This window comes from Cynocephalus volans, chromosome 15 (assembly GCF_027409185.1).
Source record: "Cynocephalus volans isolate mCynVol1 chromosome 15, mCynVol1.pri, whole genome shotgun sequence".
Taxonomy (NCBI): domain Eukaryota; kingdom Metazoa; phylum Chordata; class Mammalia; order Dermoptera; family Cynocephalidae; genus Cynocephalus; species Cynocephalus volans.
The window spans coordinates 3955057-3968305 of NC_084474.1; positions in this window are offsets into that span (position 1 = coordinate 3955057).

A 13249-nucleotide genomic window follows, 5' to 3' on the forward strand; every position below is an offset into this window, starting at 1 on the left:
AAACTTGTGCTGCTACCATCACTGCTATGTTGAATACCCTTGTCATTTATGCTTAGGGATATCTTTAGGCAAGGTAGGATTGTAGCAGTATGCCATGGGCGTGGTGCACACTGATCCCTTGTTGGTCATATGTATTTCACATATCTTCTCTCAGTTTGTGATGTGTCTTCAGCCTTTCCTACCGTGTCCTTCTTCATGCAGATGAATTCAACTGATGTAGTCAATTTTCATTACGGTTTGTGTTTTTTATGTATATTAGTCTGTTTTGTGTTGCTATAACAGGATTACCTGAGACTGGGTGATTTATAAAGAAAATGATATTTATTTCTTAGAGTTTCTGAGGCTGGAAATTCCAAAGTCCATCTGGTGGTGGCAACAGTGACCCAGGGGTCTCACATTACAAGATGGTGGAAGTAGAGAGAGCAGAGAGAAAGACAGACTCTCCTCTTCTTTTAAAGCCCTCAGAACCACGCCCCTCACCAGCATTTTTAATCCATTCATTACTGCACGGTCCTACAAGCCAATCACTTCTTCAAGGCTCCACCTTTCAATTACCATAATAGGATTTCCCACCCTGTTAACAGTCACAGTGGGGGCTAAGTTGCTAATACATAAAACGTAGGGGATACAATTCAAGCTTCATTGAGTTTTGGAGGGATGTAGTTCAATCCACTACAGCGTCTTTTGTTTGGTTGGCTGGCTGGCTTTGGCATCTGCACCCGTGACCTTGGTGTTATAATACCAGTGCTCTAACCGACAGAGCTAACTGACCAGCCCCAAGGAGTCTTTTCTTATCCCAGAGACATAAATGTATTTTCTAATATTTTCTTCCAGAACTCTAAAATTTTGCTTTTCACATTTAGGTATGTAATCCACCTAAAATTAATTTGGAGTTATCATGTAATGCAGGAATTGAATTTTTTTTCCATATGATAGCTAAATCATTCCAGTATCTTATTTTATTCTTTTCTCCTTTTAATGCTGTTAGATTTTGTGTATGTGTGTGTGTGTTTCTGACTGTCCTTTCCTATTAATCTATTAATTTGAGGTCTAAAACCACACTATCTACATTACTATAGCTTTTAGTTTTAACCTTAAATAACTATTTAAATTATTAGAATATATACATCATTATAAATAGTTTGGATAACTATTTAAATTACTAGAATATATACATCATTATAAATAGTTTGGAAAGAAAAGAAAAGCTGATAGAAGTAAAATCACCTAAGATCTTCATCCTGGAATAACCACCAATAGGGCTGGCCAGTTAGCTCAATTGGTTAGGGTGAGTTATTATAACACCATGGTCAAGGATTCAGATCCCTGTACTGGCCAGCTGCCAAAATAAAATTAAATAACCACCAATAAAATGTTGGTATTGGAGTTAAATGATCAAGCAAAATGATAAAATGTATAGAAAACAGGCCTAATGAGGAAAGAGCTTCCTTAGTCTAAATAGGGAGCACAGAAAAAATGTAAATATATTCTTAAAAAATGAAGATGAATTTTTACAATAATGCTAAAAAGTTCATTTTTAAAAAGGACCAAGCAAGAGTGTAACTACTAATGTCAAAAGAAATGTTCTCTGAACATGAGGCAAGCCTCTTGACTGCCAGGAAGATAAAATAGTGGACTGGGCAATCAGGAGATTCACAGGTTCTCCACGCCCAGGAGACTCCAAGAAAGACGTAGCTCTGTCCTTTCTTGGATGGGAAACTGGGCCTTCCTTACTTCTTGTCATTCACAGCCAACCAAGACACCTGAGGCTCTAGTTACCTTTAAAATTAAACTGCTTAATGTTAGGGAACTCACCAGAACATCCAGAAGGCTGGACATGATGACCAGTGTATTAGTCCATTTCTGTTGCTTACAACAAAATACATGGAACTGGGTAATTTGTAAATATACAATATTTATTGCTTACAGTTTCGGAGACTGGGAAGTCCAAAGTCTAGGGAACACATCTGGTAAGGCCTTTGTTCTTTTTGGTGACTCCACAGTAAATCAGGGTGTCGCATGGCAGGAATAGCAGAGCAGAAAGTGAGTTAACCTGCCCATTCACTCTCTTTTTAAAGCCCTCAGAGCCCCACCCATAACCACCATTAAACCGTCAACTGGATTAATCCATTTACTTGGGCATGGCCCTCACAACCTCATCACCACTTTAAGGCCCCACCTTTATCGTATTATGTTGATAACCCTCAACAGTGACAGTGGGGATCAAGCTTCAGTGAGTTTGGGAGAAATTCAATTCACTGCAGCCAGTGATGAGACCATCAGTTTGCATGTGGTAATTAGAGGCATAAACTAGACCTGGTGATCCAATTTGATCCTGGCTTTTATGGGAAAAAATAATTTTGTGGGATAAAACAGGAGGAATGTGTTAGGAAATTATTTAAGCTGAAAGGAAGAAGGAAGGAATTAAGCAAGTAGTTTTTTTTTTTTTTTTTTAACAAATATTGAAAAACCAAAATTGTCTAATACTATGACTAACAGGAATAAAGTAATGGAAAAGAAGTGGCATCTTATAAAAATCAAGCTTTTCTGAAGCATAAATCAGCATGCTCAGGAACATGTACAAGTACAAAAGGGTCAGAAAAGTGACAAAATGCCAAAACCTAGAACTTTCTATGAAGACTGTAGTGTGTCATGAAGAAAAGGTAGACAAAATCCTGGAATGGCCTACCAAAGAAGGTGGTGGAAGCTATGGTCTTAGAAATGCCCCAAAAAAAGCAGATATTTTTCTGTCCTGAAAGGTTTAAACTGTTGCTTGCCAATTACTTGCAAAGGATGGGGCCAGAAAATCTCTTGAGTTTCCTTTCTAGCTTTCAATCTGCCTGAAGCGCAAGTCTTCTGCAGATTTATCCACGCTTCCACACATGCTGCTTTTAGCAAATTATTACTAATTTTTTTACATTTGAGAGGTGGTTTTAGTTTTTCAAAATGTTTTCGCAAGGAGCAGCATACAATCAAATGATCCTGGGATTTGGAGTCAGAAAACTAGGCTCAGGTCCATAATCTGCATTTTTATTAACTCAAGATCCTTGGAAAAATGACTTCCTTATTTGTAACATGGGAATGATAATAAAACCAACATAACAGGGTTGGTGTAAGGAAAAAGTGAGAACTCTAAAATATTACACATATATAAATTGTTAATTCATTATTATCTTCATCTACTTACAGCAATACCCCAATGTAGACAGTTATCACTCTCCCATTTGCAGATGCAAAACCAGCTTTTCCATAGTCACCGGTGGACAGTATGGCCAAGCTTTCAACCTAAAACTTGTGACTCAGAACATCAGTCACCTTTCCCTGACCCCACACTGTCTGTCAAGCAGAAATATGTTCTGGGTGTGAGCTCTTCACATGGCTATTACTCAGGAAATGCCTGCGTAATGCCCAGTTTCCAACTGTGTTAAATCATAAGGTTGCGCAGTTTGTGGTAGATCTTTTCCAGTTCTAACTCTGGTTGAATATGTTCTTCCAACTCAAGGTCTCTCTGTGGGTGAAAGGTTTTTAGAATCTTTGAAACTTTTACATATGTGTTCATACATCTGTGTGTTTGAATGTTTAACCACATGTGGAAGGTTCAGGTATGCAGTGCCAATGCACACAATTCTGAAAAGAAGGGGCTGAATAATTGTCTGAAAAACTGCGTTTTTAGTCTATATTACTTTCATAGCAGTGCCAGGATCACACTGAGCTTGGTGTTAGCCAAAATGAATAGAGAATAACAATTCTTATGAAATGATAGTTAGTTGAAAACTCAGAGCTTATTGAAAGTACCAAGAACAAGAGGAAAGGAAGAGAAATCTAGAACAACACAATCCAACTACTTTCTGTTCCCCCTAAATAACCACACACTTAAAATAATAGAAAAGTGGATGGTAGAGAAATAAACACATCTGTAACAGACTAATATTCACAAAGCAAAATAGGGGATGTCAACAGAAAACTAACATAAACTTCAAGGCAAAAGCATTACACAGGATAAATAGGTTTATCATTCATTAATACAAAATCACCAAGAAGATATAATAGTATTGAACCTTCACACACCAAATAAGATAGTTACAATATATAAAGCCTAAACTGTTAAAAATACAAGAATTTGAGAAAAACATGATCGTCATAAGAGACTTGAATGCTCCTTTCTCAGAATTTGAGAAGTGAGAGAAATTCATCTTAATGAACTGAAAAAACTCTTTTTTTTAAGAAAATTTGATCACATTCCAGCCACCAAAGAAAATTTCAGGTAAATTCCCCAAAATATGGTTCATAATGATCATATTCTCTGAATGCTAGAAAGCCAGTCCCCTGTGGTCAGAAGCTTGCCAGTTTTGTTCATCTTTGTACTTCAGCAACTAACACATTATCTAGCACACAGTGGAGATCCGTAAGTATTTGTTACATAAATGAATGAGGGAGGGAAGGAAGGAAGGAATGACCATCCACATCGCAACTCAAAGACAACATGAAAAATATGTCCTCCTCTGTATTAGTCCATTTCTGTTGCTTATAACCAAACACCTGGAAATAAGTGATTTATAAAGAAAATAAGATTTTTTTTATTGCTTACAGTTTCAGAGGTTGGGAAGTCCAAAGTCCAGGGAACACATCTGCTGAGGGTCTTGGTGGCAACAGTGACCCAGGGATCTCACATGGCAGAAAATGGCAGAGCAGAAAGAGTGAGAAACCAATCTCCTCATACACTCTACTTTTAAGGCCCTTAGAACCACACCCCTGACTACCATTATTAATCTATTCACTATGGCATGGTCCTACAATCCAATCACCTCTTCAAGGCTCCACCTTTCCATTACCATAATAGGATTTCCTACCCTCAACAGTTACAGTGGGAATTAAGCTTCTAATATATGGACTTTGGGGGACACAATTCAGTCAACCCACAGCATCCCCTTAGTATGATCCCTTAGAAATTTGAATAATTCTTGTGTCAAAGAGAAAACAAAAATACAAATTAGAGCCTATTTAGAAATAACTAGCAATAAAAGCACTGTATTAGTCTGTTTTTATTGCTTATGTTACAATACCTGGAACTGGCGGATTTGTAAGAAAACAGCATTTATTGCTTGCAGTTTCAGAGTTTGGGAAATCCAAAGTCCGGGGAACACATCTGGTGAGGATCTTGGTGGTGGTGACAGTGACCCAGGGGTCTCACATGGCAGAAAATGGTGGAGCAGAGAGACAACCTCTCGTGTGCTTTTAAAGCACTCAGAACCAAGCCCCTGACCGCCATTATTAATCCATTCACTATTGCACGGTCCTACAGTCTGATCACCTCTTCAAGGCCCCACCTTTCAGTTACCATGATATGATTTCCCACCCTCTTAACAATCACCATGAAAATTGAGTTTTGGGGGGACACTCAATCCAAGGCTAGAATTGTTTATAAAAATTCGTGAAAGTAATTGAATCATTGTCAAAACTGGATAAGGACATCCAAAGAAGAGGAATGCTGAGGACTTGAGGTGGGTACCTGAAGAGTTAAGGGATCCAGAAAGTAATTGGGTCTGCAGAGGAAACTGAGGATACCAGAGGGAAGAAGAACACCAGGAAAGTGTCAGCCACCACCTGGAACAATCCGATTGTGTTCTGCACAAGCTACAGAGCCCACTGGTGCCATTCAGGCCCACCAGCTGGGTTCCTTATGAATGTGCTTTGTATTTTATGACCCTATCACTCTGGCCACAACTGACTGAACCAGAGATCTGTGCCCAAAGACTCCTAAGGAGCTCTTTACAGTTTCGACAGACACTTGGGGAGTGGGGGATCCAGGAAGAGAAGAGCTATAATGTGGCCGGGAGAAAGGGGCTGGTGAGGATGCGTTGTCCTTCTGCCCTCATCAGAAAGAGCTTCCTTCCCCTTTTGTCGAAGGTCTGGGTGCTGCCTTCTGTGTAACTCCCCACGCACCTCTGCCTCAACCACAGCCCAGCCTTCCTGCAGCTCCCGACGCCTCGCAGAGTGGCACTGTGGCCCCACTTGTCCTTCCACTCCTGCCTGGCATGACCAGGGATCCCAGAGACCCCAGAAGCAAGTGGTGTTTGCAGACATGCATTGGCTGTCGCTGATGTGCATGTACAGTTTGAAGGCTCCACAGACAGAGACTCTGCAGAGGGCTGGTGGCCATGTCCAGCTTCCCAGCCCAGCACTGTGCTGCATGCTAGAGCTGACCCCCTGCACTCATGGCAGTGCAGGTGCACATCATCTTTGGCACCTGGGGCTCCTTCCCAGAGTGCCCTGTGACACATGGTATTGCCACCGTCCCCTGGTCGGTGGGCATCTTCCAGTTCTGCTTTTCTTTAGCATACATTCAGCCTTTTGGGGACAATACTCAAGGGCAAAACCCCTGCTGGGTGTCCACTTCACAGTCCTGCTCTTCAGAATGAAACTGAGCTCTGTGAGGGCCAAGACCCAAGTCCCCTGCAATGCCTTTTCCCACCTAGGCAAAATAGGAGTTTCTCACCCAGGATGTGGGCATTTCTAGTCTCTCCTGTAAATTTACCCAGACTCTTTTCTTGCTCCTGAACTCATAGTGGGGACAAGATTGACTCCACTCCTAGCCCCTGCAGAAGGCCTCAAATGCCTTGCATTCTTCTCTCACCTCCTGAGTAAAAGGGATGATGTTTCCTTTAGGAAGATGCTGGGAATTGACAACCTTACCTGTTTGGAGTCGGGAAACAGGAGAAATGTAAATAAAGCTTTTGTATGTAATTATTTAAAATCCCTAGCAGAGAGTGTCTATGCAACCAGCCCAGCGCGTTGGGGTGGGAGGCAGGGAGGGGTTCTTTACACTGCAGATATAGGAGGAACGCAGCACACAACTTTGCTCTTTTACTTGAAATAAATATTAACTGAAGCATCTTCAGTGATTCATGTTGTGAACACTTACTCTTTTGCTTCTTCATCACACAAGAGTCTGGGGAAACTCTCTGTCCACCTCAAAATAGGTGTGCTTTAAAAAAAACACTGATTTTCCATGGTTTAGTACATTTTTCTGAGTGCAACTTACCCAGACCTGGAAGCCTGCCCTTTGCTGGCACAGCTCCATACCCTGCTGTGTGTTCGTTGCCCCGCACTGAAAGTGCTTGCTGAGCTGTTTGCCTCCCTCAGGATCGGTCAGGCAAGGACAGCACTCCCTTGTACCTGCTGGCCCAGGCTGGCCACCCCCTTGGAGCTCAGAGCACATGGGTCAGAACGATACACCAGTATTTGTGCCAAGTGTCTCTAGTTTCCATTTACAGTCTCAGAGAGTTTTAGATGCTGGAAGCTTTTAACCTCTTCTCAGGGACAGTTCATTCTCTCAGATCGTTATTCATAGATAACAAATTTTTAAATGAAAGATTTTTTTAAAAAAGTCTTTATCTCCTCCAATCCTTGACTTCTTGTGCTACATTTGGCCTCAGCGACCCACTCCCCCCAAACATGAGCAACCAGCCCAGCAACAACCACCAAGCCACAGCAAGAAAGGTCCCAGGTTCCTGAGCTGAGGAGATGGGAGCTGAGGGCTTTTGCCACCCCCCCCCCACATCTGCACCCAGCCCAGCAATGACCAAGCCACCGCTGGAAGCCCCCCAGTCTCCCCTCTGGCAATGTGGGGGTGCCACAGGCCTCAGTCCTACCCCTCCTTCCTCTTTCCATCTGATTTCCTTCCCCTTCCCCTCTCCTCCTCTCTCCCAACTGCTCTGCAACATCATAGAATGTAAAATAATAATAGTAATAAAATAAAATAAAATTAAATTAAAAACAAAAACAAAAAACTCTGTGCTGGAACTAACTTGTTCTTTGCTTACTTCTAAATGGGGGAACTTCCTGTGGGGACCAATACTTGAGCCCTGTGGTTGAGCCTAATTGCTGCTTTGCTGCTGATTCCCTGGGGAAGGCTTTTTGTGCAGCTTAGATTTTAGTGGTTGACTTTATAGGTACTTCTGGTTCTAGTGAAATCTGGTGCATCTGGGTTGTACAGAAACACTGATCTGGGCCTGAGTTTTTTCATCAAACTGCATCCCCTGCAGTTCTATATTCCTGACTAGTCTCCTCTGAGTGGTCCTAACGCTGATTGTGGGGGGCAGATCAACTGTCCTTGCTGTGCCCCAGTGTTCCCCCAGTGGGCCCGTTTCCTCAACTGCCCATGCTGCAAACACTTCCCATGGGGTAGCCCGTGCTCCGGTCCCTTGCGATGACTCACTGTGCTCTGAGTGGCTCCATTTTTCAGTTGCTGTGTCTCTTGGCTCCTGTGTGGGTCCACAGGAACCCTATTAGTGGTTTTGCGGGCCTAGGGGCCACCAAGGTCCTCTTCTCCCCTGCTGCCTCCAAGCAGCTCCATCCGAAGGGCGCAGCAGTGGCTTTTGCTGGTTCCTGCTCCGTGTGCTCACCAGGACCAGCCTGGAAGCATCTAGGGCTTGAAACCATCGGAGCAGTCCTTTCTGTCATCGAGGCTTCTCCCACCTTCATGCACTCCGTATGTCTCTCCTCCTCTTCCCCTGAGCTCTAGTGGCCTCAGCTTGGCTGTCATTGCTTTTTTTCTTGTAGCTGTAAATTGGTTGATTTGTAGGAGAGTGATGCTGCGGACTGTCTATTCCACTATCTTGACTGGAAGAGCAAGAATTTTGAAAAAAGAGACAGACCCAACATTTCCCCTAGCAGCTGTGTAATTCCAGGCAATTTTCTTAAACTTCCTAAATGCTGGTCTTCTCATCACACTCCTGGCACCCATGGTGGGTAGGGGCCGGGCCAGGCCATGCGGGGCACCTCCCCAGGGTCCCAGGCCACTGAGCTAAGCAAACCATGTTGGAGGTATCCAGAGAGTGTTAGAGAATAAGCCCTTACAGAGAAATCACAGAAAACTCCCTGCTAAGGTTGATCACTGAAGCGAGTCCCTAAAATATGAGCAGATATTTGCCAAAAACTACATTCAGTTATTTTATGGGGCCTTATTTCAGGTAAATGTGTGAATTCTACTAGACTTTTTGAATTATTAAAATAATATGGGGGCTGGCCAATGAGCTCAGTTGGCTAGAGCACAGTATTGTAACACCAAGGTCAAGGGTTCGGCTCTCCTTACTGGCCAGCCACCAAAAAAAAAAAAATAATAATTTGGGATCTCCTTTTTTCTTTCCTTGAGGACCCTAGGAAAACAGCCATTATTTTTTAAAAAGGTGACTATTGGTAGGTGGAAGTGAACTTCAAAAAATGGAGAGCTGGGCAAAGAGGAGTCATTTACAGTATTCATCCAAGAGGATGTTCTGCCTGGCCACCTGTTGTCAACTGCTCAGCAGCCAGAACCTCATGCAAGCAGAACTTTGGGGGATTATTACACTGCCAGAGCCCTTGGTGCCAAGCATTTCCTTTTCACTCTTTATTTATTGAATCATAATTGATTATACATATTTTTGAGATTCAGTGCTGATATATGTTGATCAAATCGATATTACCAGTATGTATATTGTTACAAATTGTACTTGTTCTTTATGCCCCTTGTCCAATCTCTCCCTACCCCCTCACCCTCCCCACTCTCACTACTGATAACCCTAGATTTCCTCTCTTCCTCTGAAAGAGTAATGGTTACTCTGTTGATTTGTTGCCTAGATGATCTGTCCAATGCTGAGAGGTGTGATCAGGTCCCCCAATATTATCATAGAGCGAAATGCTTCTTCTGTCACTCTGAAATGGGCTTTGTAGAAAGAGATATCCTCTTCTTTATCTCTGCTGGTGACTCTCCTGTGTCAATACACTCCAGTGGTTGGCAGACCATCTGTGTGGTGGTTGTGATGTCTAGCAACTTTTGTGGCAGCTGTGGTTACTGCGGTGGCTGTGGTGGGCCACCCACATGGAGGTGATGTTTTTGGCATGCTCCTTGGTGCTGGTGGTGTGCCTGGTTGCAGGGGGGTTCCGGTCCCCAGCTCTATGCCTCAGGACTCCAGGCAGGCCCCAAGGCACTGGCAGTGTACCTGGTTGTTGAAGGGGGTCTGGTCCCTGACTCCATGCCCCCGAGGCACTGGTGGTTTGCCTGGTCTGGAACTAATTTTTTGTCCTTTGCTTAATTCTAAAATGGGAGAACTTCCTGTGGGAACGAGTACTTGAGCTGTGTGGTTGAGCTAAATTGCTGCTTTGCTTCTGTTTCTCTAGGGAAGCCTTTTTGTGCAGCTCAGTGTTTAATGGTTGACCTTATAGGTACTTCTGGCTCTCCAAAGACCTGGAGCACCTGGGTTGTGTAGAAACTCAGATCTGGGCCTGAGTTTTGTTTTGTTTTGTTTTGTTTTTTTGAGATGGTAAGGGGATCGCAACCCTTGGCATGGTGTGGTCTGCACCACACTCAGCCAGTGAGCGCACCGGCCATCCCTATATAGGATCCAAACCCATGGCCTTGGTGCTACCAGCGCCGCACTCTCCTGAGTGAGCCATGGGGCCGGCCCTGGGCCTGAGATTTTTTATCAAACTGCACCCCATGCAATTCTGCATTCCCAACCAGTCTCCTCTCAGTGGACCTGTGCTAATTGGGGGGCGGATCAGCTGTCCTTGCTGTGTCCCAGTGTTCTCCCAGTGGGCCCATTTCCCCCACTGACCATGCTCCAAACACTTCCCATGGGACAGGCCATGCACTGGTCCCTTTGCAATGACTCACCAGCCTCTGAATGACTCACCGGCCTCTGAATGGCTCCCCTTTTTCAGCTGTTCTGGCTCCTTGCTCCTGCATGGGTCCATGGGAACGCTATTAGTGGTGTTGCTGTCCTGGGGGCCACCAAGGCCCTCTTCTCCCCTGCCATCTCCAAGCAACTCCATCCAAAGGGCACAGCTGTGTCTTCTGCCGGCTCTTGCTCCATGTGCTCAGTAGCTCCAGCCTTAAAGTAGCCATGGCCCAAAACGCTCTGAGCAGTTTTTTGTTTCTCTCATCATGGCTTCTCCCACCTTCATGCCCTCTGTAGGTCTCTCCTCCTCTTCCCCTGAGCTCCAGGGGACCCAGCTTGGCTGTTGTTACATTTTTATTGTTTTAAATTGGTTGATTTGTGGGAGAGAGTGACACTGGGGACTGTCTATTCCTCCATCTTAACCAGTACTCTCTTAAAACTTTAGATAAACACCCTGCACTTTCCTACTGCTAAAGATATGAGCTGAACTATGGATTCTATTATCCCAGTTGATTTTGTATTTTCTATCATCCACCTAAATTAATAAATAAGCCTCCTTTTCTTATCAGTGTGTGTAGTAGGTTTTAGTCCCAAGAACCAGATTATCCTGCCAAAAATTGGCAAAATTGAGCCTGTATATTTTGAAATTGAGAACCACGGTGTGGATCCAGACTGAAGCAACTTGTGTTCCTCAATTTGTTCTTCACTGTAAAGTCTCTGCTTCCTATAACTGAGTTTTCTTGTATTAATCTCATCCAACATATGTACCACCCACATTCAGATGGCTCTCAAATTTATATCACCAGCCAGATCTCTCCTCCCAACTCCAGACTCATATATCAAAGAATAGCACCTCAAGTGTTGGTTCCTCAAAAAATTGAAAATGTAATTACTATATGATCTGGTAATCCCACTTCAGGGTATATATACAAAAGAATTGAAAACAGGACCCCACATGCCCACTGACAGATGAATAGGTAAAGAAAATGCGGTATATACATACAATGGGATATTAGCCTTAAAAAGGAAGGGAATTCTGACACATGCTGCAACGTGGATGAACCTCAAGGACATTATGCTAAGTGAAATAAACCAGTCACAGAGAGACAAATACTGATTTCACTTCCGTGAAGTATTTAAAGTACTCAAACTTATATTAACAAAAAGTAGAATGGTGGTTACTGGGGGCTACAGGGAGGGGAAATGGGGAGTTTTTGTTTAATGGGTATAGTTCGTTGTTTTCAGATGAAAAAGTTCTAAAGATTCACAACATTGTGAATATATTTAACATTACTGAACTGCACACTTAGAAATAGTTAAGATGGTAATTTTTATGTTATACATATCTTACCACAATTTTTTAAAAAGTTTTTTTTAAAAGAACATTCCTTTTTCTTTATTTGGCTTCTCTTGGTGCTTGAAACTGAACATTGATGTTGCTGGTTGTGCAGTAAGTAGCTGTGAATTTACCTCTTAATGAATGTCACGGTCTTTGTAGGTGTAAGAGGTACCTGTGGAAGGGAGAGAAGTTGAACAGCACATGTGGTATTACTGTCCTGGGGAAGGTGCACCTTCCCAGGTGTGTAGCCTGTGTGTCATACACAGCAGACACAATTGTAGAGACACATTTTGGAAACAAGTTCAAAGATAGGATGGGGAGTGATGGAGTTTGGATGTGTTGTCCCCTCCAAAACTCACGTGGAAATTTGATCTCCAATATGGCAGTGTTGGGAACTGATTGAGTCATGGGGGTGGATCCCTCATGAATGGATTAATGCTCTCCCTGGGGGAGGGGGAATTAATGAGTGAGTTCTCGCTCTATTAGTTTCCATGAGAGCAGGTTGTTTAAAAGACCCTGGCACCTTCTCTCTCTCTCTCTTGCGTCCTCTCGCCATGTGATCTGCTTGTACCTGCCAGCTGCCTGCTTCTTTTTGGCGATGAGTAGAAGCAGCCTGAGGCCCATGCCAGACACAGCTGTCCCAGAATCATAAGCCGAATAAACCTCTGTTCTTTATAAATTCCCAGTCTCAGGTATTCTGTTATAGCAACACAAAATGGACTAATACAGGGAGGGAGCTGTTAAACCTCTCACTGGAACCTTAACGCTGTGTTCCCCTTCTTCCAATGGACCTTCTAAAAACCATCATTGGGTTTTTTCAATAACCCTTATAGTTTCTGTAGCACAAGCGTATTCACATTCTACAATGTGAAAATGTCTTTAATAATCTAAATACAGTCCAAATTCTCAGTGACTAGAAATTTAGTATTGGGAAGAAGCCTGGCCATGCTGTGGGCAGTAGGATTTCTCTACAAATAAGCCTGCTTGTGTCTAACGTTTCTAGTATTACTTGCTCATTTCATCTGTCCCATTTGTATTCCTTGTACCTGGAAATGAATGTGACAAAGCTCTGTCCAGATCATGGGCCTTCACAAAAACAACCTTGGAGCCCAGTTCACGGTGGCTTCCTCTTCAGAGGGCAGCTGGATTTCCTTTCTGTACTAAGGAAGTTTAGAAAACGTGCCTGTGAATGTGTGTGTATGTGTTGATACCCAGCAACTGCCTCTATTATTTGTCTGGGCAAAGAATGAAC